Source organism: Pinus tabuliformis, chromosome 8 (genome assembly GCF_031772625.1).
Source record: "Pinus tabuliformis cultivar Carrire ecotype Pingquan chromosome 8, CPIR1, whole genome shotgun sequence".
Lineage (NCBI taxonomy): Eukaryota > Viridiplantae > Streptophyta > Pinopsida > Pinales > Pinaceae > Pinus > Pinus tabuliformis.
The window spans coordinates 413778192-413800819 of NC_142294.1; positions in this window are offsets into that span (position 1 = coordinate 413778192).

Consider the following 22628-nt stretch of genomic DNA (forward strand, 5'->3'; position numbering starts at 1 on the left):
GCCATTTGAGAGTTGTTTCCAAAAAGATTTCCCAAGTCATACCTTTCTCTGCAAGCTGGTGAAGGACTATAGTCTTGATCAGACTATGATGAAATAGGCTAGGGTAGTGCTCCTTGTTCTTCATCTAAATCCTCTCTGACATTTTTGCAATTCTCCTACATAGGTAGTTGCACATATTTAGTGGCTTCTGAGAGGTAAAATGCATTAGGAGGTGAATATGATAAGCATACAAATTGGAGAATCTTCCTTCACATGTAAATAACTTCATGAAAATCTTCATCAAAGGGGAATACTTCTCCAATAAGTATCTAAAATGCATAACATGAACATGTTTTTCCCTGTATGGTGTTTTCAAGAAGGACCTATAATACTCAAGATCTAAGCTCATTCCCTTGAACCAATATTCACCATTGTCTAGTAGCCCTGTAGCAAGTGAAATGGAGGTTACTAGAAAAGTGAATTCAACACCAGCAATAAAAGAACTTTCGCCCTTCAACTAAGTTGCCACCAAATTTGTCAATTGCTCATGAAAACCCACCTCACTCACCCTTTTGCAGAAATCCAAGTAATGTACATCTTCGAAGCATTGTTTGATAAAGGGATATGAGTTGATTTCATTGCAATTTTATGGCTCATATCTGAGGATTTTCCCTCCCTTGTGATGTATTTTCCTCTCTGCTAAATATTATGCTTCCATGATGATAAAAACCCTAACAGTGGAAAAATGAGAAAAATTGTGAGGTATGAGTGGAAAATGGAGTGATGGGAAGGTGGAATTTGACAAAATTGTAAGGGAGGATTGAAAGAGTTGGAAATGAAATATGGAGAGCTGATGAAAATGGGTGGAAAGGAAATGGAGGAATGATATGCTTGTAAGGAAAAAGTAGATTTTTTAGTGAAAGTGCCCAAAACCCCTAGGAATGGACTAGGGTTTCACTTTTAGAGAGGTAAATTTCTGTTTTGAGGCTTATTGAGTGGTTTAAATAGCTTATCAAACATGTATATAGGTGTAGGTAGACATTTTAAATGTTTAGAAACCAAGAAATGAAAATGGCCATCATCAACATATCATTTTCCATGAAAAATTCACTACAAAACCCTAATTGGAAAAATCATTTGCATGATATGATTTTGAAAAACAAGGAAGGAAGTGCAATGATGTACTTACTTGTTTCTTGACTTAGGAAGCAATGAAATCAGGTTAACAAGATTGAAAATTTATTTTGGGAGAGATTTGGGTGTTTTCTAGACACTCTGGCCCGAGTGCAATGCAGTTAGCCTGAGCGTGGTGCAACGCCAGACCTCCAAGCGCAGCACAGTGTCTCTGAGTGCAACACCTTGAGATTTTTGCCTAATTTTCCTAACAAATCAACTTTTTCTCTCTTTTGGTAGGAGAGCTCGATAAACAAGAGTGAATGAGAGGTAAACAAGACAAGTTTGGGGCTTTTGAATTTATATAGGAAAACTTATTTCTCCTTTTAAAAAGAAATGGGACCCACAAACCTTTGAAAAACTGATTTTTTTCACTTTTGAAAACAGAGTCACCTTTAAACTGAAACCTGAGATGTCTTTTCACTTTCCTGAGCATTGGAATTTCTTCTTCTGGATATTTTCAAACTGAGAACATGATGAATGTGTGATAACTCAACAAATCAATGTCAAAGAGATGCTTGTCATTCTCTATTCACTGCTGGATTTATTCATGAAAATGATGGACCTTGGAAACCCTAATGACCTAATGGAGGACCTAAAACTAAATGGAATGATGATGATGACTATCTTGCCTTTATTATGACACCTTCATATCAATGTGATAGGTGACCAGCATGAGTGAATTCTCAAAAGACTGAACTTACCGCTAGACTGACCAAACAGTGATAAAATTTAACTGTGTAAACGTAGTGACATGACAAGATTTCATTTTGATAGTCCTGACAAGCATTGTAAAAGCACATTTGATCCAAGTGATAGGCTAACAAGACTAACACTAACAGTCCCATAAGAAGAGTGTCATCTACAAATTGCTGATGTGAGGAGGGAGGATAGTTGGGGCCATTAGAAAGGCCTTTAAGTGATCTAGTTGAGACCACATGTTTAATATACATGCTAAGGACTTAGCCATTAGAAGGAATATGTATGGGGAGAGAGGATCTCCCTATCAAATGCCCCATGAGGGAAAGAAAGTAGTGGAGGGTGATTTATTTATGAGGATGGAGAAAAGGACTTTGGAAATGAGATTCATAACCCATGATCCAAGAGTTTGAAAAACCATAAGCTTTCATCATATGAGTTATGCATTGCTAGATGATTTTGTTGAAAGCTATTGACATATCCAATTTGATAACCATGCCAGGATTTTTATTGGAAAAAAGGGATTGGATTTGTTCATGAGAATTTATTATGTTGTTTAGGATTTGTCTCCCTTCTATATATCTAGATTTCTTTTGAAAAACATTTAGGGGTAGTAGGGACTTAAGCCTATTATCTATGATTTTGGAGATTATCTTATAGATGAAATTGCAGAGGGAGATGGGTTTGAATTCAGCAGGGGATTCCACCTGAGATTTCTTGGGTATGAGAGTTATGAATATGGCATCCAGGGTGTTAAGTAGTAATTTCGACCTTTTGGATTCTTCCACTAGTTGAGCCACATATTTTCCTATTATGTTCCAACATTCTTGAAAGAATTCTATCATTAATCAATCTATACGAGATTTATTTCTAGGCATGCCGATAATTTTCTCCTCTACTTGTTGAAGCCTAAATTATCTCATAAGAATCTCATTATGCTTTTAGGTAATTATATTTAGAATATGAGCAGTGATTTTCCTTATGGCTTGACTCAATTTTGAAAGTATCAATTGAGTTGTATGTTTATATTTTTGTGCCAGTCCAATTTTTTATTTTGACTATCTTTGGGATAATGATTATGTCTCTATGCCTATGTTGTTTCATGGATCTGTGGAAAATTTTCTCTCACCTTCATTTAACAATGGAACTCTGGACTTTTTGTCTCAATAGCATATCTTCTTATTGTAGCCTTTTTTCCACCTGGATTTGAGTATTTGTTTCATTTATTGTTAAACCCTCAGGTTTTCCATGATTTCTTACTCCAACCTCCTTTTATTTTTCTGTATGTTTCCAAATTAATATATGTTTTAGGCTTTAATATTTTTCTTCATAGCTTTCAACTTCTATTGAAATTTATACATAGAGTTGTCATCTATCATATAAACCTCCCTCCACCATTTTTCACTATTACTCTTAAGATAATATGTCTTGAGCCTATCTATCATGAGTTGTTTCTTTGTAATTTGTGTTGTAGAACATCCTGTATATTCAAAAGCTCATGCAATGTACTAAAGCATGGGACAAGAATCTACTTCTGCATTCAACCAGCGGAAGCCAATAGATCAATGAAAACAATAATAAAAAAGAGGAAGATAAATCAATGGAACATAACACGAGATGTATCTTGGTAAATCCACTGCTCAAAACCCTACTATATGTATTGCATATATCATAAATATGAGTGAAGATACAAAGCTTTTTCTCACTAGAAAAATTATGCACAAGTATGTTCAACTCTCTCAGCTCTCAAGCTAGCTCAAGCCAAATCCTTAGCATATTCAGTAGCTCTCCGAGCCCCTAATATCTTGCATAATTACTAGGATGAATAGCTCATATTTAAAAGGAATTCATGCTTTCAAAACTACACAATCCAAACATAGGTCCTTCTCTGATTGCATGCATTATCTATACAACTCAGTAAATCACACAAATGATAGTACTTTGTCCCTACAATCTAGTCTGAACTTGGTCTTTCTCATAATCGACATGCATGAATTTTTGATGAGGGAATCTTCAATTAACTAGAGTGAGACATGCAGATGCACCAATGCACCAACTAACTATTAATCCTATATTAGTTCCATAAATAATTAGAACTAATTTAACTGAACATAACTCAGTAAACTGAGTTATCACAATTAAACTCATACTCAACCCCTAAAACTTAGGGATAACATACACATGACTTCCAAAAGACTTCCAACTCAAAATTCCTAAGTTAACTAAGTCAACTTAACTTAGTTAACTATTACAAGTTGCTATGAGAAAAGAATTACAATTTTAATTCACAATTTAATTCAAGGACAAATTAAACTAGAATTTCTTGTTGCCATTTCTCAACAATCCCTCTCAACAAGAAATGGATTATCAACTACCTCAACCATATCTCTATGAAACTTGAATTTACGTACTAACAATGCCTTTGTGAAAATGTCAACATCTTGCTCCTTTGTGGGAATGTACTCTAACAACATAATCCACCTCAATACACAATCTCTGAGATGATGATATCAGATATCAATGTGCTTGGACCTATCATGAAAAATTGGATTTTCAGAGAGTTTGATACAACTCTGATTATCACAGTAAATCACCATTGGATCCATATGATGACCAAACAAACAAACCAGGATCTTCCTCGTCCAGATGGCCTCACATGCTGCCTGACTCAGAGCCATGTACTCTACCTCTGCTGGACTGAGTGCAACTGATATCTATTTCATGTTGTACCACGAAACTGTCGCTGATCCATACTGAAAATCCCTCCTGATGTGCTTTTCCAATCAGATGGACTCCCTACCCAACCTAAAAAGGGGAAGCCTTGAATCTTCACTCCCTCTGTCCATTTGTACCATAATCCATACTAAGAAGTGTCGTTGAGGTATCTCAACACATGCTTTTATGTCTTCCAATATAGCTAAGTAGGCTTAGCCATAGATTGGCTAAGATGGTTAATTGGATAGCACATATCTAGTCATGTGTTCACCAAGTACATGATTGAACCCACAAGCTTCCTGTAAACATTATCTTCCACTACTTCCCTTGAAGTAACATCCTCCTTTCCCCAGTTACCTTCTACAAGAGTCTCCATGGGTTTGCTACTCTCCATGTGGAATCTCCTAAGTATCTCGTTGGCATACTTTCCCTAAGACATAAACAACTCCCCATCTCCCTGCCATACCTCCATGCCTAGAAAGTAATGCAGGAACCCCATGTCCTTCATCTCAAACTTTCTTGCAAGTTCCTCCTTACAATATTTTATTAGCTGATCATGACCTGTCAATATGAGATCATCAACATAAAGTAAAATGATCAACAATTTACCTTCCACCACTATGTGGTACAGGTTTGCATCTGCTTCACTCTTCATGAAGCCCAACTTGGTGAAGCAGTTATCTATCCTGATGTACCAAGAACAGGGTGCTTGCTTTAGCCCATACAACACTCTCTTGATCGTGCACACATGCAACTCATGGTTGAAGTTCCCAAAACCTTCAGGTTGTTCTACGTACACCTCTTCCTCAATCATATCATTAAGGAAGGTTGTCTTCACATCCATCTGATGTATCTTCCAACCCATATGTATTGATAGTGCCAATATAGATTTGATCGACGAGTACCTTGAAAAATGCGAAAAGGTCTCATCATAGTCAATCCCCTCTACCTGTGAAAAGACATGGGCCACAAATCTAGCCTTATGCTTCTCCACACTACCATCTATAGTTTGCTTTACCTTGTAAAGCTAACATGGGCTCAACACTAACTTCTCCTTCAGTCTTGGGACCTGTTGACATGGTGAATTTTCGCTATACCAACAAGGGGAACTAACCTAATCGCAAGCCCCAATTAGACATGCTTTCGTTTGGAATGGCTAGTTCCAATGGGTTTTAAGGGACCCCGTAAACTGTTAAATGAGTTGAAAGATTGCTTCTAGGTAGAAGGCTTCAATTTCATCAACAAAATAAAAAAACTAACCACTATGTATTGAATCCTATCTACACTTCTTCTAACTACTCTAGTCTATGTCCTAACTATCCTAATCTATCCTACAGGAGCATGACAAAGAGAGGTTAAACATCATATATGAATTCCAAGTCTAAATGAATCAATTACTGGTTCACATAAGAACAAGGCTGCATTAATTCTTAATTACAATCCAATCTTTCATACAAGAATACACATTCCATTTTATGGAAGTGAAGCTTGCAACTAATGTCCAACATAGTTTCGAATCAGCAACCTTTCATGATTTAACCATGATGTTGAATCATATTCAAATAACTAGGCGTAACCATGAACTGTAAGTTACCAATATGCACAGAAAAACAAATATACATTTGCATTTATGCCAGCAACAACATTGTGATCAAAACACATAAGAGAAGAGGAAAATCAATCTAAAACACAAGCTCCTCATTCAACCAAACAATCTTTCTTTATTCACAATAAATCAAAGTTGTTCTTTCCAAACAAAAAGCCCTAGTCTCCTATCCGGAGGGAATATTTATGCAACTGGAAATGACTCTCGGTCTTCCTTTTCGCCTTTTCACCTTCCCTCTGTCCTCTTTCATTATACAAATCAGAATATACAAATGAAGACAATCAGTGTCACTGCTGACATGTAGAGGGCGTTTCCTGTCACTGGAGCACTTCATTTCCTAGGGAAATGAATGGTTATTGATTAGAGGGGATGACTGTGTGTCATCTCTTCATGATGAAATCTGGGGCAGTTTCGCTTTCAGAATACATAGGCAACACCTGGAAATATGACTGCCAACGCCTAAAGCCCAATCTTCAAATAAACATATCCACATGGATAAACTCTTTGGATCTGCTCCTGCATCTTTTATTTGGAGTCATACTTGAAGCTTACACATCCATTCTTCGGCCTCACTTGCCTTCTCTCGATCCTCGCCTGCAGAGATAGCCAACATCAGTCACACTTATACAGATATGATAAAAATGCTTAAAAAACACAAATCTTGCCTTCATGAAGCATTTATAACATCAAGAGCAACAATCGTGAAAGAATCGGCCCCTGGTCTTTAATCTACGCATTGATTCGGTCTCGTAGGTGAAAATCTAATTTACACTAAAAATCCTCACAAAAAATAGAGCTGAATCCAAAACCCGGACTTGAAAAACTATAGGCGAGAACCTATACCCTATCAGGTCTGCCATATCGCATCGCATCATGCCATGTGCTTGGGCTTAAAGCTATGCCAATTGTGCCTTTCGGTTGGCCGGACCCGACATGCATATATGTTGTGGTTCATAATTCCTTCGGGTCCGCCGCATAAGGCTTCCCTTTGTAAAGCTCAAACTCCAGTATATTGTCGCAAATACAAGGGAAAACACAAAAAGACCCATGGCCACTTGTAAGGCTGGACTTCAAATGTTATGTAATTGGGCATATAATCATCACTAGGATTGGCTATCACCCCTCCGCTAACTGCATAACCCTCGGGCTCCGCCGATTGCGATAAGTGATCAGGGTAGGCAGACCCGAAATATATATATATATATATATATATATATATATATATATATATATATATATATATATATATATATATATATATATATATATATATATATATATATGACACTTAATAGTCCTGGTGGGTCCGCAATATATGATTTCCCTTTGAAAAGTCCCCACTTTAATGTTTTTCGAAAACACAAGAATATATGAGAAAACCCCATGTCTGGCCATAAGGCCAGACCTGAAATGTTATGTGCTCTAGTCTATAATTATCGTCGGGTCCGGGTGGTAGTGGTATGTATTATATAAAAACCTTGGACCCCACCAATTGCGATATGCGATGGGGAAGCGGACCCGAAACCCACATATGTATTATGCTTGATAAAGCTGTCAGGTCTGATTATCGCATTGGCCTTATGTATGGGTTCTGGACCCGAAATGTATATGAAACATGGTTAATAAAGCCATCGGGTTCAGAGTATGGTGGCGCGCCCTATATATAAAAGCCTGGGACCCCGCCGATAGCGATATGCGATGGGGCTCCAGACCCGAAATATATGCATTTGGGTTAATAAAACTGTCGGGTCTAGAAGCCATGTATGCATTGTGTTTTAGTGTTGATTGCGGTTAAGCGGAAAAAGGGTAAGTTGGGCATTTTTTGAGTATTTCTTTTATAAAGAGTTACAATGGAGATGAGGTGCGATAGAGGGTTTTGGAGGGTTAGGAAGGGTTACGATGGAGGAAATGAATGGAGGGTTGGGAAGGGCTAGAAATGAATCATATGGCAGATTTTTAAAGAGGGGGGCTCAACCATTAGGAATTGAAGGTTTGACTCAGCAATGAGTTAAAGTCTTTAGGCTAAAACAGATCATTCAGAGAGGTGAAAATCAACTTTTAGGGGACCCATTCAAAATTGTTGCCAAGGCAAGTTTTGATAGGGTGGTGGTTGTGGCCACAACAAATGGCAAACCACTGGGTGAACCAGTTATCTCTGTTTCCAAATAAACCTTGGATCAATAGAACATTAGGGTGTTAGGATAAACTTGAAATGAAGACTATATAGATGGAAAAGCATGGGTTCCACTTCAACATTAATTACTTTAGGTGGGATAGAGACAAATAGCTTCTACTTACTGATAGGATTTTGATAGGAATTCTCCAATGGAAGTGTTATGGGGTTTATTGACCTTCCTTTACCTATTTCCCACTTTCAAAAATCCTTTTGGGGCCATCACTGGTCTGTCCATACCTATTTAGGTGTGTACCTCAACTCTTTATTACTCATCAAGCTTGATGTGGATATGTTTATCTGCACTTTATATAAGAATTTCAGTGCTATATTTTCATATGATTGAATGGGGCGCAGTCATGGATCAGGCCATATTTTTAAACTGCTTAAGAAGGGTTGGGCTTGTTGTGTCAACCGGTACTATGAGCCCAACAAAAGTCCCTACTCTAACCGGCTTCCCAAACAACCTGTCCTTCCAGATTGGCACAAGGTATTGACATTTCATTTTCTTTTAAATAAGTCCTTCCAGTTTTAGGCACAAGGACTAGAGTACAATTGGATTTGCCACAGGGTATACGACAATGAACTTAGCCCATGAAAGGAGGTTTACTTGTAGATAATAGGTATTGGACAATTTAGTGTGGTGGATGGGGACCAATGGAGAATGACTGTAAACCTTACAGGCAAGTGTAGGCTAGGTCTGAGTGGGATTTACTTAAAATGCAGCGTTCCTCCATGCCAGTCCAGTTGTAGTTACACATTTTTTGTTTTATAAAGATGCCCCCACATGCTCCAGATATCCAAGTTATCAACAGATCTCACCTAGTTCCCAACAGATGCCAATGAGTGGCTTTGGTTTGAATTCCACCGCTGATTTACAAGTTCTCATGGGCTCATTGGAAATTTGTTTGATTTGCAAGGTAATGATGGATTTAGAATCGACAGACTCGCTAGCAGGTTAATGAGGAAAGTAAAGGCTGATGGTGATGTATGAGTGTGGTCTGAAAAGGTAAGAACGAGACTAGAGGACCGAAGTCAGTTGGCTGAAAAGGATTGTAATTCAAAATAGAAGGAAAATGAACTTTGCAGAAAAACGAGAAAGGAAAAGGTGGAAATGTGATTAAACTAACAGCAAAATAAAATAAATCCTAACCTACTCAGGAAGTAACCACCATGTGGTGGCTACTGGAAGTATCTTTTGAGATGTTGGCCATTAACAGGGAGTTTTTTAGTTTCTCCCTGTAAAGTTTTCAATCTGTAAGTTCCCTGACCAATTTTTTCTACAACTTGGAATGGGCCCAGCCATAAGTGTTGGAATTTCATGTGTTTACCTTTTGTCTCACTCAGCTTGTCCCATTTTAGGACTAGCTCCCCTACTTGGAAATCTTTATCTCCTGCCAGATGATGATCAAACCATACTTTCACAATCATTTGGTGATTTATGAATTTATGTCTGGCTTTATCTCTCAATTCCTCCAACCTCATCAGTTGGTTGATCCTCTCTTGAAGCAAGGCTGAAGGGGTTCCTCCTGAAGCTTGGGAGATCTGTAGAGAGGAGAGGGTAACATTGGGAGGAAAAATGGCTTCCTATCCATTGACAAGGAAGTATGGGTAGTTTCCTAAGGCCACTTTTAGGGTGACCCTATCAACCCAAAGGGAATTTGTTAGAGCATTGTGCCAGTTCCTCTGGTTGTCAGTGATAGACTTATGAATTATGCATATGAGGTTCTTATTTGAGGACTCTGCAACTCCATTTCCATGGGGGTAATAGTTTGTTGCATAACTTATGTGGATTGATTTATTAATAGCAAATTCAGTCAATTTTAATGATGCAAAGTAAGAATCATTATCAAATATGAGAGCACCAGGGATACCATACCTGTTGATGATGAATTTCTCAATGAATGATATTACCTCATCTTCATTTACCTTCCGAAGTGGGATGGCTCGATCCATCTGGTGAAGTAGTCAGTCACTGTGAGTATGTACTTATGCTATTGTGAAGAGTTTGGATTGATCTCGCCTATGACATCTAGGCCCCATTGTTGGAACGTGCGATAAACCATAATAGGCTTGAGGGGAATGGCTGGCTTTCTTTCTTGTCCTGCGGCAGTTTGACATGCCTTGCATTTCCGAGCGTAAGCGTGCGAGTCTCTGAACACTGTGGGCCAATAATATCCAGCTCTTAATATTTTGTGAGCAGTGGTCTCTCCGCCGTAGTGACCACCTGCTAGGTCATCATTCATTTCTTTCAAGACATGGTCGGCATCATCCTTTTCCAAACACCTCAGCCAGATTCCATCATAATTTTTTCTGTATAATATGTTATTGGCCAAATGATACTGATTAGATTTCAATCTGAGTGCTCTCCTTTGTGATGCATCCATGTGTTTAGGACATGATCCCCGTATTAGATAGAAGCGTATGTTGTAGTACCATGACTCAGGATCCGAAAAGGCTTCCGATGTTTCTCGCTCATACATCAATGCTTCGTTAATCCATAGGGGCTCCTCCCTGAATTCCATTTGTGCATATTGCATGCTCTATGTTTCTGGTTCTTCGGACACCCCTTCTTTATCCGCCAAGGCTTCTGCTGCTAGCCTGCAAAGTCCCTGCCCTCGAACTATCTATGTCGGCTTAATCTCGAGGTCGAACTCTTGAAGGGCAGTTATCCAATTCCCTCTCTGTTCACCCATTTCCTTTTGCATGAAGAGGGCTCTTACAGTAGGATGGGGAACAATTACTTTGGTCCTGGCCTTTAGTAAATAAGGGCGGAAATGTTTTACGGCCTTGAAAACTGCAAAGCCCTGTTTCTCCACGTCTGGGTAGTTGAGTTCTACCCCTTGGAGATTAGAGCTCATATAAGAAATAGGGACTTCGTTGCCTTTGTTATTTTTCTAAGTGAGTATTGCGGCATATGAAACATTAGAAGAAAAAGTGTACAAGAAGAATTCCTTACCGAAATCAGGGTTGGCCAATGTAGGAGCTTCAGTAATGGCTTCCTTGATTCGCTGAAACGCTTTCTTGGCTTCATTGCTCCATTTATACACAGTGTCTTTCTTCATCATCAGCTGCATGGGGTGCACTATTTCCGCGAAACCTGAGATAAATTTTATAATGAAATTGATCTTCCCGAAGAAAGATTACATGGCCTTCTTATTTGCAGGGACTTGTATTCTCATGATGGTCTCTATTCTTTCAGGATCAATAACAATCCCTTCTTTAGAGAGGATATGACCCAGCAGTTTCCCTTCTGTGACTGCGAAGACACTCTTCTTGGGATTCAATGATATTCCATACCTTCTGCATCTTTCGAAAATCTATCTCAGGTGATAAATATGATCCCTTCTGTGATATGAATACATAGTGATGTCATCCATGTAAACCACTACTGATCTATTAATCAACACTCAAAAAGCTATGCCCATAGCTCTCTGGAATGTGGAACCCACGTTAATAAGTCCAAAAGGAATTTTACGATACATGTAGGTGCCTCATTTAGCGTTGAGGGTTGTCTTCAGTTGATCCCCACTAGATACCAACACTTGATTATATCCTAAAAATCCATCTAATGGGAACAACATTTCAAACCCAGAAACGCACTGAAGGATGTGTTTCGTAGAGGGTACATGATAGTTATCCTTTTGTGATTCTTTGTTTAGGTTTTTGAAATCGATACAAAGCCTGATATCTCCATTTTTCTTCCTTACTGGCACGAGATTGGCTACCCAGCGGGTGTGTCTAACCGGAAAGATGATTTTAGCATCCAGCATCATGTTTAATTCTTTCTTCATCAATGGTTCTAGGCTTGGATGCATCTTGCGAAGCTTTTTTTGGTAGGGCTTAGCCTCCTTTTCTAAAGGAATCACATGTTGCAAAACGCGGGTATCAAAGGTTCTTAGGTCTCCATATGTCCATGCAAATATGTCCTTGTATTCTTTAAATAGCTTGATAAATGTAGCCTTTTCTTGTGGAGAGTACCCCAGTCCTAAATTAACAGCTTTTGGGTCTTCTTTAGTCCCAAGGTTGACCGATTCATACTTCATGGATGAGCTATGCATTTCGCAGCTAGTCAGCTTCTTGAATTTATCATGCAAGTCATACAAGTGCTCCATCTTAACAACTGACTTGGGAATCACATTGGGCTGATCCTTTTCCTCATCTTCCCTCTCATTGATAAGCCTGTCGTGCTCCTTTTCATCAATGACTGCATTCTTGAATGTCTTCTCGCAATGCAAGAACTCAAGGATTTTCTCATCATCTTCGAACACTTGACAATTTGAGATGTTATCAGGCACGAATGGTCTGAAAACCAATTCAACAGAACATTTATTTTTCTTCAATCTAAAACCAGGCAAAAGCTTAGCAACCATACTAGCCATCAGATTGGCATCTTGGTTTTGCCCTCGAGGTATGTATGTGATATTAAAAGAATCAAAACTATCAATTAAGATCCATACCTCATGCTGGTACTGATGAGCCCCAAAAATGTACAATTATTTGGGCTCATTCAACCTCCTAAGTTGGCTTAGTCCACCATTCTCATTTGTTTATTGCATGTTTTTGATTATTTTTATGTTAATAGAGTGAATTTGGTTAGTCATTATGCCAACAAGTCTAATGGGTGCTTTGTGTAGCCTTTTTGGTCAACTTGGAGACAAAATTGAAGGTCTTAATGAGCACTTGGCAGCCAAATTCGTGGGAGAACAAGCTAGAGGATTTGTAGGGAGGTGTCCCCCTCATTTATGGGCCCTTACCTCGAATTCTCCATCATCAGCTCGGAGTTCAAAGGCCGCCAAGTCAATGAGCTCAAGGGCAGCCAAGCAAGTCAAGTTGGACTGCTGTTAACTACAAGTCTTGGGCAGCCAAGTCCCTAACTTTTAGGAGGACTGTTGGGTCCTCAAATTGTATAAATAAGAAGGCTTGGGGCCTCATTTTGGTTAGCTAGTGGTTGGTCATTTTGGGTAGCTAGTGGGTAGTCATTTTTGTAGCTAGTTAGTCATTTTGTTTTAGCCATTAGTTAGTCATTTTGTAATTCGATTTTTATGCAATAGACTAGCTTTGCTTTCAGCTCATGCTCAAGCTCTCCTTGTGGATAGTTTTGATGTAACTTTTCATTTCTTGATTAATAAAGATGGATCCAGCTTTGCACCAGCTCTAAATCTTTCATGGGAGGCTGTAGTTCTTGGGGTTGGGCCCATCTCAAGCGCCCAGTACCTCCCTTGTTCATCCTTATGTGTCTTTGTTGCATTCTCATAATAAAAGTCTGCTCTTTAGATCTTGCTTTGTTATGGTAGTTGGTTTTGATGGGTAACGTAGCTTTTTATGCTTAGAATCAATTGGTAGGAGTTTTTTATGCATTTAGATCTTTTGGAATGCTCTTTCTCACGTGAAGTACATGGTTCTCTTTCCAAACAAAGCTGCTGTTCATTTATTTCATTGACAATTAGATTAAGTTAGCTAGGACTTGGTTTGTTTGCAAGAATTCATTGATTCGTTTAAATGAGCATTGTGCAGGGCATCTCTATCATCTTCATCACATCCTCAAGTTCTATTTAACCTCTGTCTCACTCATTTACCCTCCAACTCTTCTATTACTCACATAGCCCCATCTACTTAACCTTTCATAGATACCATCCTTCCATTCACCAACCCACTCCATGCACTCACTCCCCATCCTATTCCTTCACTTCTAAAGCCATCCCCAGCCTTATTCCTACCTTACACATCTCCCTCTACCATTTCATCACTCCTCCATCACGCTAAACACTCACGGTAGGTCATCCTGTAGCCATTTGTAGACATCCTGTAGAAAACAGAGTATCCTGTAGGATCCTCCACAACCATCCTGTAGGAGGCCACTCTCTCGGTTGCTGAGCATCTGAGTGCGAGGAACCTCTGTGGATGGATGCTAAGGATCCCTAGGGACCTCTCCTAGCCTCCCCAACCTGTCCCACGCTTTCCTTCCTTCTCCATCCCATCTGCACCACCAAACCCTAGTTAGCACAAGATCACAATCATTCCATTCACTTAAAGGAAAAATACAAAAACATAACTTTCATGATGCAAGTAGTTTAGATCCATGCATTTTCACTTATTAGAGGTAATGACAGCATTGGTAGAAGTTGCATTTACATTCTTTGCATTATAGAGGTTAGACTAGTTAAATTAGGGTTTCCTAGGTTTACATGCTTTGATTTGCTTTCAGTTCATTTTTGTCAAGTAAAGTAGCTTTCCTTTGAGATTAGCTTTCGTCCATCAATTAGCAAGCTTCTTCTGAGAGCCTATAGAAGTTGGCTTGAGCCCTAGCGGACTTGTGCCAGCTAACCAAGTGACAACTGCGACAAGAGCTAGTACTTGTGCATATAGCACCGTCGCTTCCAAGTTTGTACGAACTACCGGGTTGATAAAATTAAGAGACAGGAAGCCCCAGGAGTTGTAGCATTATTGCTACAATACTGGAGCTCACCATATTTTTGGCGCCGTTGCCGGGGAAGCGGCAGAGTATTGGTGATTGTTGCTATTCTTCTATCTTCTACTACAACCTTCTGCTAAGTAGTTTATTTCATTTCCATTATGCAATTTCATTTATGCAAGAGTAGATTAGCATTTCTTGCTTTCATAGATTAGCATTTCAATTCCGCAATTTCATTTCTGCAAGCGTAGATTAGCATTTCAATTTCGCAAGCGTAGATTAGCATTTCCTTCCTGAAATTTCATTTGAGCAAAATAGATTAGTCCTTTCCTGCTTTCATTTCAATTCCGCATTTTCATTTCAGCAAGATAGTTAGTTGCAGTTCAATCTCTTTCAGTTTTGCAAGTAGAAGTAGAAAAAAGAAAAAAAAACCAAAAAGATTTCATTTCATGCTTTGTAGGAGTAGAGATAAGTTAGAAAAATGATTGCACAACCCCCCCACTGCTTCACACAACCAACGTACTTCTTCGATGGCTGTGATGAAAGAACCCCTGGGTGGACATCAAGACATATCTGAAGAACCTCTAGGGGAGAAGAAGAAAGAAACATTCCTCTGAAGCAAATGGCTACAAGTAGAGATGTTGGGAGCAACATCTTGTCCAAAGATGAATTTGAAAATCAGATCAAAGATTTCAAGAGTGATATGAGGCAGTTTCTTGCCATGCAACTGGATACCTTGCGGATCCAAAAGAAGCAAGAGGAAGCCAAGAGGGCTTTGGTCATTTTTTGTCCTAGATGCCCTAGAAAGCATCCTAGGAACGAATGTCCAATGCACCCTCTAGAAGTGTGTTTCATCTGTGAAGAATACCATCCTACAGATCAGTGCCCTTCCTTGCCCAGAATCAAAGCTACATATCAAAGAGCCAAGGGAGCCACTGAATCACTCTGTTATATGAACCCAAGGAGGCCACATGGACCCGTACCCTACCAGCAGGAACTACAAGGGACACCCGAGACCTATTATGACCCTTACCAAGCCACCTTCATGCCTTCTTGGGGTCCCCCTGCTCATCCTTCCTGGTCTACACCTCCTCCTTGGTCATATTCTCCTTGTTCCTTCACAGATCCATATTATGCCCAACCAGTTGCTCATTCGTTTCACTCTTATGCTCAGCCACAGCCTCAATGGAATGCACCTTATCAGGAGTGGAGGCCCCAGTACAACTCTCATCCCGCTCATTTTCCTCCACCACCTGCTCATCCACAACCATCGCCTCCTCCTCCACCAAGGCACCCCCAAATGCCTACCCAACCACAATGCCATCCATCTCCATCTCAATTTCACACCCCCACTCACTTACCCGTACCACCATTTCCAAAGCCATACAATGGAGCAGCTCAACCCCATTGCAAATCTGAGGCACAACATGTGCAAATGACTCCTCTTGAGCCCAATGATCTTCACCAAAGCTCAGGAAGAGTGTTGCAAAGGAGAGATTCTATTGACATCATTGAAGGACCAAAAGCAAAAGAAGATTCAGAAGAGGAAATCAAAGAACCATGGGCTGCACTTGATCAAGTGAAGAGATCAGAATCAGAGATCAAGAAAGCTTCCTCATGGTTACCATCAAACCCTCCATGTAGTCAAGAGAAAGATCAGCAAAAAGAGGAAGAAGAGAAAGTCATGTTACAAGGTGACATGAAGAATGATCCAGATCAGCAAAAGAACCAAGGATATCAAAGCTATATTGAGATATGGTTTCAGAAGGTCACTCAGTTGCAGCAGTACTCTCTTCCTCAGCTATGTTTTGTACTTTCAAAGTCAGATCATTTTGTCTCTGAAACTTGGATAGTTGTCAAAGCATGCATTCCGAGCCTTTACATCATTTTGTCTCTAATCTCGATGTGCACATGGCTCCATTGGAAGTATTCTTATACTTGAAAATGATTTTGTTTTTCAAGTAGGGTAGGGTAGGAAAAAAGAGAAAAAAAAAAAGAAAAAAAAGGAAAAAAAAGTAAAGAAAAAGAAAAAATGAAAAAAGAGGAAAATAGAAATCTAAGGTGAAAACCTCCTCGGAGGCGCCTTAGATTGGCTCATTGATTGAAAACCTCCATGAGGCGGTCAATGGGTTGAAAAAAAAAAGAGAAAAGAGAAAAAGATCTTTGGGTGAAAACCTCCCTTGGAGGTGCCCAAGGCAGGCAATTAGGGTGAAAACCTCCATGAGGCGCCCTAGTTGTTTTTCAAAAAAAAAGAGAAAAAGAAAAAGGAAAAATAAAGCTAATCTCCATTGAATAAGTTCATGTTGCAGCAATGACATTGCAGGTTAAAGGAGGACGTGTCATGACAGGAGGAGCACTCAGATCAAAGACAAAGGAGTTTTTGTGCCTTCTACAGGAAGTTTCGTATCTTCTACAGGAAGCTTACAAAAAAGTCAAATTGATCTCCAAAGAGGACCTGAAGGCTTGGAATATGTCCATGAGGCCTACACTCATCTATGTTTCCACTCCTCACCCCTTTTCCATCATTCTTTTCATGTCATTATGCTTCTTTCCTCAAAACTGTGTTTTCTACAGGATGCTCTGAATTTCTACAGGAAACATCCTGTAGAACCTTTGGACGAGCCAAATTCAATCTCAAAAGTGAATCTAATGGTGGGAATCTATTGGTTAGGCCTGCAAGCACTTGTGTGTCCATCCCTTGCCTTCATCCATCGTTTCTTCACCTCCTTGTGCTTCTCATTGGGCTTCTACAGGATCTTCCTGTAGAAATTGTGGGAAATTAGGCATGCATTTCAAAATGTGGTTTGGAGAGCATGATAGCTTCCTCAAAGGTTCAGAAGCCCTCCTGCAATCTTCCAACTCCTCCTCCATCATCTCCATACCTGCATCACAGCCAAAATTCATTTTGTCATACCATGCAAACACATGCAAAATGCCTTGAAGCCAAAAACACATAGAGCAGAATTTGTTTTTGCCATAACTTGAGAACCATGCATCCATTTGACAAACCTTTCTATGGGGGATTGTACAAGGTCGATGAAAACATGCCTGAGCAGTTTCATGCAATTCCGGTGCACGGTTTCCAAGAAATCAGCCTCCATCACCATCAGCCATTTTTGCATTTCCTCCATAACCGTGCATCCGTTTCAAAACCTGTTTCATGGGGAGATGCACGTGGGTGATAGTAGCCTACCCAAGTAGTTTCAGCCAATTCCGATGCACGGTTTCCGAGAAATCGACCTCTGAATTCTTCAGCCATTTTCCATTTTTCTCGAAATCCGTGCATCCATTGATCACGAATTTGCTATGGGAGATGCATAATGGTGATAGAAACATGCTCAGCAAGTTTCAGCTCGATCCGCTTTGGCGTTTGGGAGAAATGTCGAAAACAAGTTCTGGTTTGGTGAAGATGCAGCAACAGCAGCTTGGACGTGCAGATTTGAACGTGGAAACAATTGTCTGGAGCTTGGATCCGGCCAAAGGACGCCTGCACAAGAAAAAAACAACCATGAATCATCAATCAAGCCACATGCAACCAGAAAAACTAAGCATGCAGCAGCAAAATCAGAGCAGGTAGCAGCAAAAAAGCTTCACAAGCAACGGTTTGACTTCAGGTACGTGACAAAACCTATTCATCTATTGCATGAATCTAGTCTAAGCATTGCATGAACGAATGGAATGGTGATTAAGCCATGAATGTAGCAAGACACCCAGTTCTCTAGCGCTCAAGGAAAAATCACGTAGCCCACGTGTATGGTCGTTCATGGAAAATTTGAAAAACACAGTTAGTGGTATATTTGTTGAACTTCAGTGCGCAGGGCATCAATTAATTAACAAACAGAAGGGTTCATGATAGCACAGCAGTTCATATGCGCCAGCACACGTTTTGCCACCTCACCACAAGTCACGCAGTAATTCAAGGGACGCTCGGCTGAAACTCTCACCACTCTTTGTTCAACTGCGGTCAACTGAAGCGCATGTCCACCATCCAGATCAGTTAAACAATGGTGCTCTACCGATTTCTGCCTTTCATTCTCAAGATCTCTTCAGTTCCTTAAACAATTCCCGCCTGTCGCACTGTTGATCGAATTTCCTTCAAGTCAAGAGGACTGAGTTGAATTTCTCCAATGCCATTCGCTCAGATCCATTTCAGATTTCTTATGCATTAAGAGGAGACTGATTTCATATATCCCTGTCATCGTTTGTAGCTGAGTTTCATGCTCAGAAAAAGGATCAAGCTTCACTCATATAGAAACCTGAAATTTCCTTTCAGAAATCAAATATGTCCTCCAGCACTTAAACCCAAGACCGAAGATTGTTCCCTTGGGTAATTTTAAGAGGTTTAAATGTCCACATTCCACAGAGGCCGGATTGATCTCTGCACTCTCATTCACTCAGCCTAAACTTCCAGGGTTCATCTCAGTTTTTGTGCATCGAAGAACATACTGATTACATGTATTGGTGGCTGTCTTTCTGATTAGAAAAAGGGTTGTTCTGTTCTGCATCTCAGACTTATTTATGTGCCAAGGACATGCTGGTTATTTGGAATGATGGCAAATTATTATTTAAATGGTGGTGACACCCGTGGTGACACCCGTTTCTACAGGAAGACAGAAAAAGCCACTACAGGACTTTCCTGTAGAAGCCAGCGAACAGTTTCTACAGGAAAGTTTGAAAAAAGGGCAGCAAAAGGAGAAATCGGCCGAGATTTTAGCTAAGGAGGCAGCACCTGTGTTGGCCACCCTCAGCACATCCATCCCCTCCATGAACACTCATTTCTTTCAAAGTTCGGGCACAATTTAGTCACGGTTCAACCTTCTACAGGAAGCTACAGGACTTTCCTGTAGAAGCCTTTTGGCAGGCCAGAATCAATTTTGGAGAGGAATTCGAAGCTTGAAGTCTATTGAGGAGGCATGCAACCACTCTTTTCTTCCATCCTCCACTGGTTTCATCTCCTTTCGCCACCATTGCTACCATCAGATTGAATATGCTTGCACACTCATACCAAGGCTGAGAATTCACTAGGAAAAGGAGCAAGTAGTGGGAAGAAGCAAAGAAGCATGGTTTCATGACAGAGAAGAGGACATCACTTCAGAAGCTTGGCATGGCAAGGAGTCCATCAGGGCCATCAGATGAGGAGAGAGATTGGTTGCTCAGAGGATGAGCAACACTTTCAGTAGGGGGGTGATGATGAGCCCCAAAAATGTACAATTATTTGGGCTCATTCAACCTCCTAAGTTGGCTTAGTCCACCATTCTCATTTGTTTATTGCATGTTTTTGATTATTTTTATGTTAATAGAGTGAATTTGGTTAGTCATTATGCCAACAAGTCTAATGGGTGCTTTGTGTAGCCTTTTTGGTCAACTTGGAGACAAAATTGAAGGTCTTAATGAGCACTTGGCAGCCAAATTCGTGGGAGAACAAGCTAGAGGATTTGTAGGGAGGTGTCTCCCTCATTTATGGGCCCTTACCTCGAATTCTCCATCATCAGCTCGGAGTTCAAAGGCCACCAAGTCAATGAGCTCAAGGGCAGCCAAGCAAGTCAAGTTGGACTGCTGTTAACTACAAGTCTTGGGCAGCCAAGTCCCTAACTTTTAGGAGGACTGTTGGGTCCTCAAATTGTATAAATAAAAAGGCTTGGGGCCTCATTTTGGTTAGCTAGTGGTTGGTCATTTTTGGTAGCTAGTGGGTAGTCATTTTTGTAGCTAGTTAGTCATTTTGTTTTAGCCATTAGTTAGTCATTTTGTAATTCAATTTTTATGCAATAGACTAGCTTTGCTTTCAGCTCATGCTCAAGCTCTCCTTGTGGATAGTTTTGATGTAACTTTTGATTTCTTGATTAATAAAGATGGATCCAGCTTTGCACCAGCTCTAAATCTTTCATGGGAGGCTGTAGTTCTTGGGGTTGGGCCCATCTCAAGCGCCCAGTACCTCCCTTGTTCATCCTTATGTGTCTTTGCTGCATTCTCATAATAAAAGTCTGCTCTTTAGATCTTGCTTTGTTATGGTAGTTGGTTTTGATGGGTAACGTAGCTTTTTATGCTTAGAATCGATTGGTAGGAGTTTGTTATGCATTTAGATCTTTTGGAATGATCTTTCTCACGTGAAGTACATGGTTCTCTTTCCAAACAAAGCTGTTGTTCATTTATTTCATTGACAATTAGATTAAGTTAGCTAGGACTTGGTTTGTTTGCAAGAATTCATTGATTCGTTTAAATGAGCATTGTGCAGGGCATCTCTATCATCTTCATCACCTCCTCAAGTTCTATTTAACCTCTGTCTCACTCATTTACCCTCCAACTCTTCTATTACTCACATAGCCCCATCTACTTAACCTTTCATAGATACCATCCTTCCATTCACCAACCCACTCCATGCACTCACTCCCCATCCTATTCCTTCACTTCTAAAGCCATCACCAGCCTTATTCCTACCTTACACATCTCCCTCTACCATTTCATCACTCCTCCATCACGCCAAATACTCACAGTAGGTCATCCTGTAGCCATTTGTAGACATCCTGTAGAAAACATAGTATCCTGTAGGATCCTCCACAACCATCCTGTAGGAGGCCACTCTCTCGGTTGCTGAGCATCTGAATGCGAGGAACCTCTGTGGATGGATGCTAAGGATCCCTAGGGACCTCTCCTAGCCTCCCCAACCTGTCCCACGCTTTCCTTCCTTCTCCATCCCATCTGCACCACCAAACCCTAGTTAGCACAAGATCACAATCATTCCATTCACTTAAAGGAAAAATACAAAAACATAAATTTCATGATGCAAGTAGTTTAGATCCATGCATTTTCACTTATTAGAGGTAATGACAGCATTGGTAGAAGTTGCATTTACATTCTTTGCATTATAGAGGTTAGACTAGTTAAATTAGGGTTTCCTAGGTTTACATGCTTTGATTTGCTTTCAGTTCATTTTTGTCAAGTAAAGTAGCTTTCCTTTGAGATTAGCTTTCGTCCATCAATTAGCAAGCTTCTTCTGAGAGCCTATAGAAGTTGGCTTGAGCCCTAGCGGACTTGTGCCAGCTGACCAAGTGACATCTGCGACAAGAGCTAGTACTTGTGCATATAGCACCGCCGCTTCCAAGTTTGTACGAACTACCGGGTTGATAAAATTAAGAGACAGGAAGCCCCAGGAGTTATAGCATTATTGCTACAATACTGGAGCTCACCAGGTACCCTACCAGGTGTGGTGAATTGCAATGTATCCTTTTCCTTACCTGCTCCACGATTATCTGTGAGTCACCAAAAACTTTAATACTTTTTACCTTCATATCAATGGCTTTCTTCAGGCCCTGCAGCAATTGTTGGCTTATATGGGCCTAACCCAGGTTCAGAAGAATTCTTTAGCCAAACAAATCCCACAGCTATGGGCCCTTTCAGCAATAGCCCACGGAGCGCGGACTGAGGTTTCACCCGAGGTAGCAGGGGAGGGTGCTAGAACCAAGTTTCCACACCCTTAGGATGTCTAGATGTGGTCTAGAGGTTTCGCGCACCATTCTACAGCTTCTCGCTGCTCTATTTCACGCAGATCTGAACCTAGAATAATCCTTACTACTTATTATTTCGTTGTTTATGTATTCAATCTACTTATTGTGGTCTTTAAGAAAACATTTATCAGAGTTAACCAATTCGTGTACTTAGAATAGACATAGATTCATGTATTTATAAGCATAAGCGCATAGATCAAATAGTTACAGTAAATGTATAAAATCTAGATCAGTGATAATTCAAATTTAACACAGAATTTCAGAAACAACTTATATTTATTCAACTTCTCCACCAATACATCCAGATCAACCCTGCACACTCAGCTACAGGGGTCCACGCACACAGTCGCGAACTCTTCCAGGCCT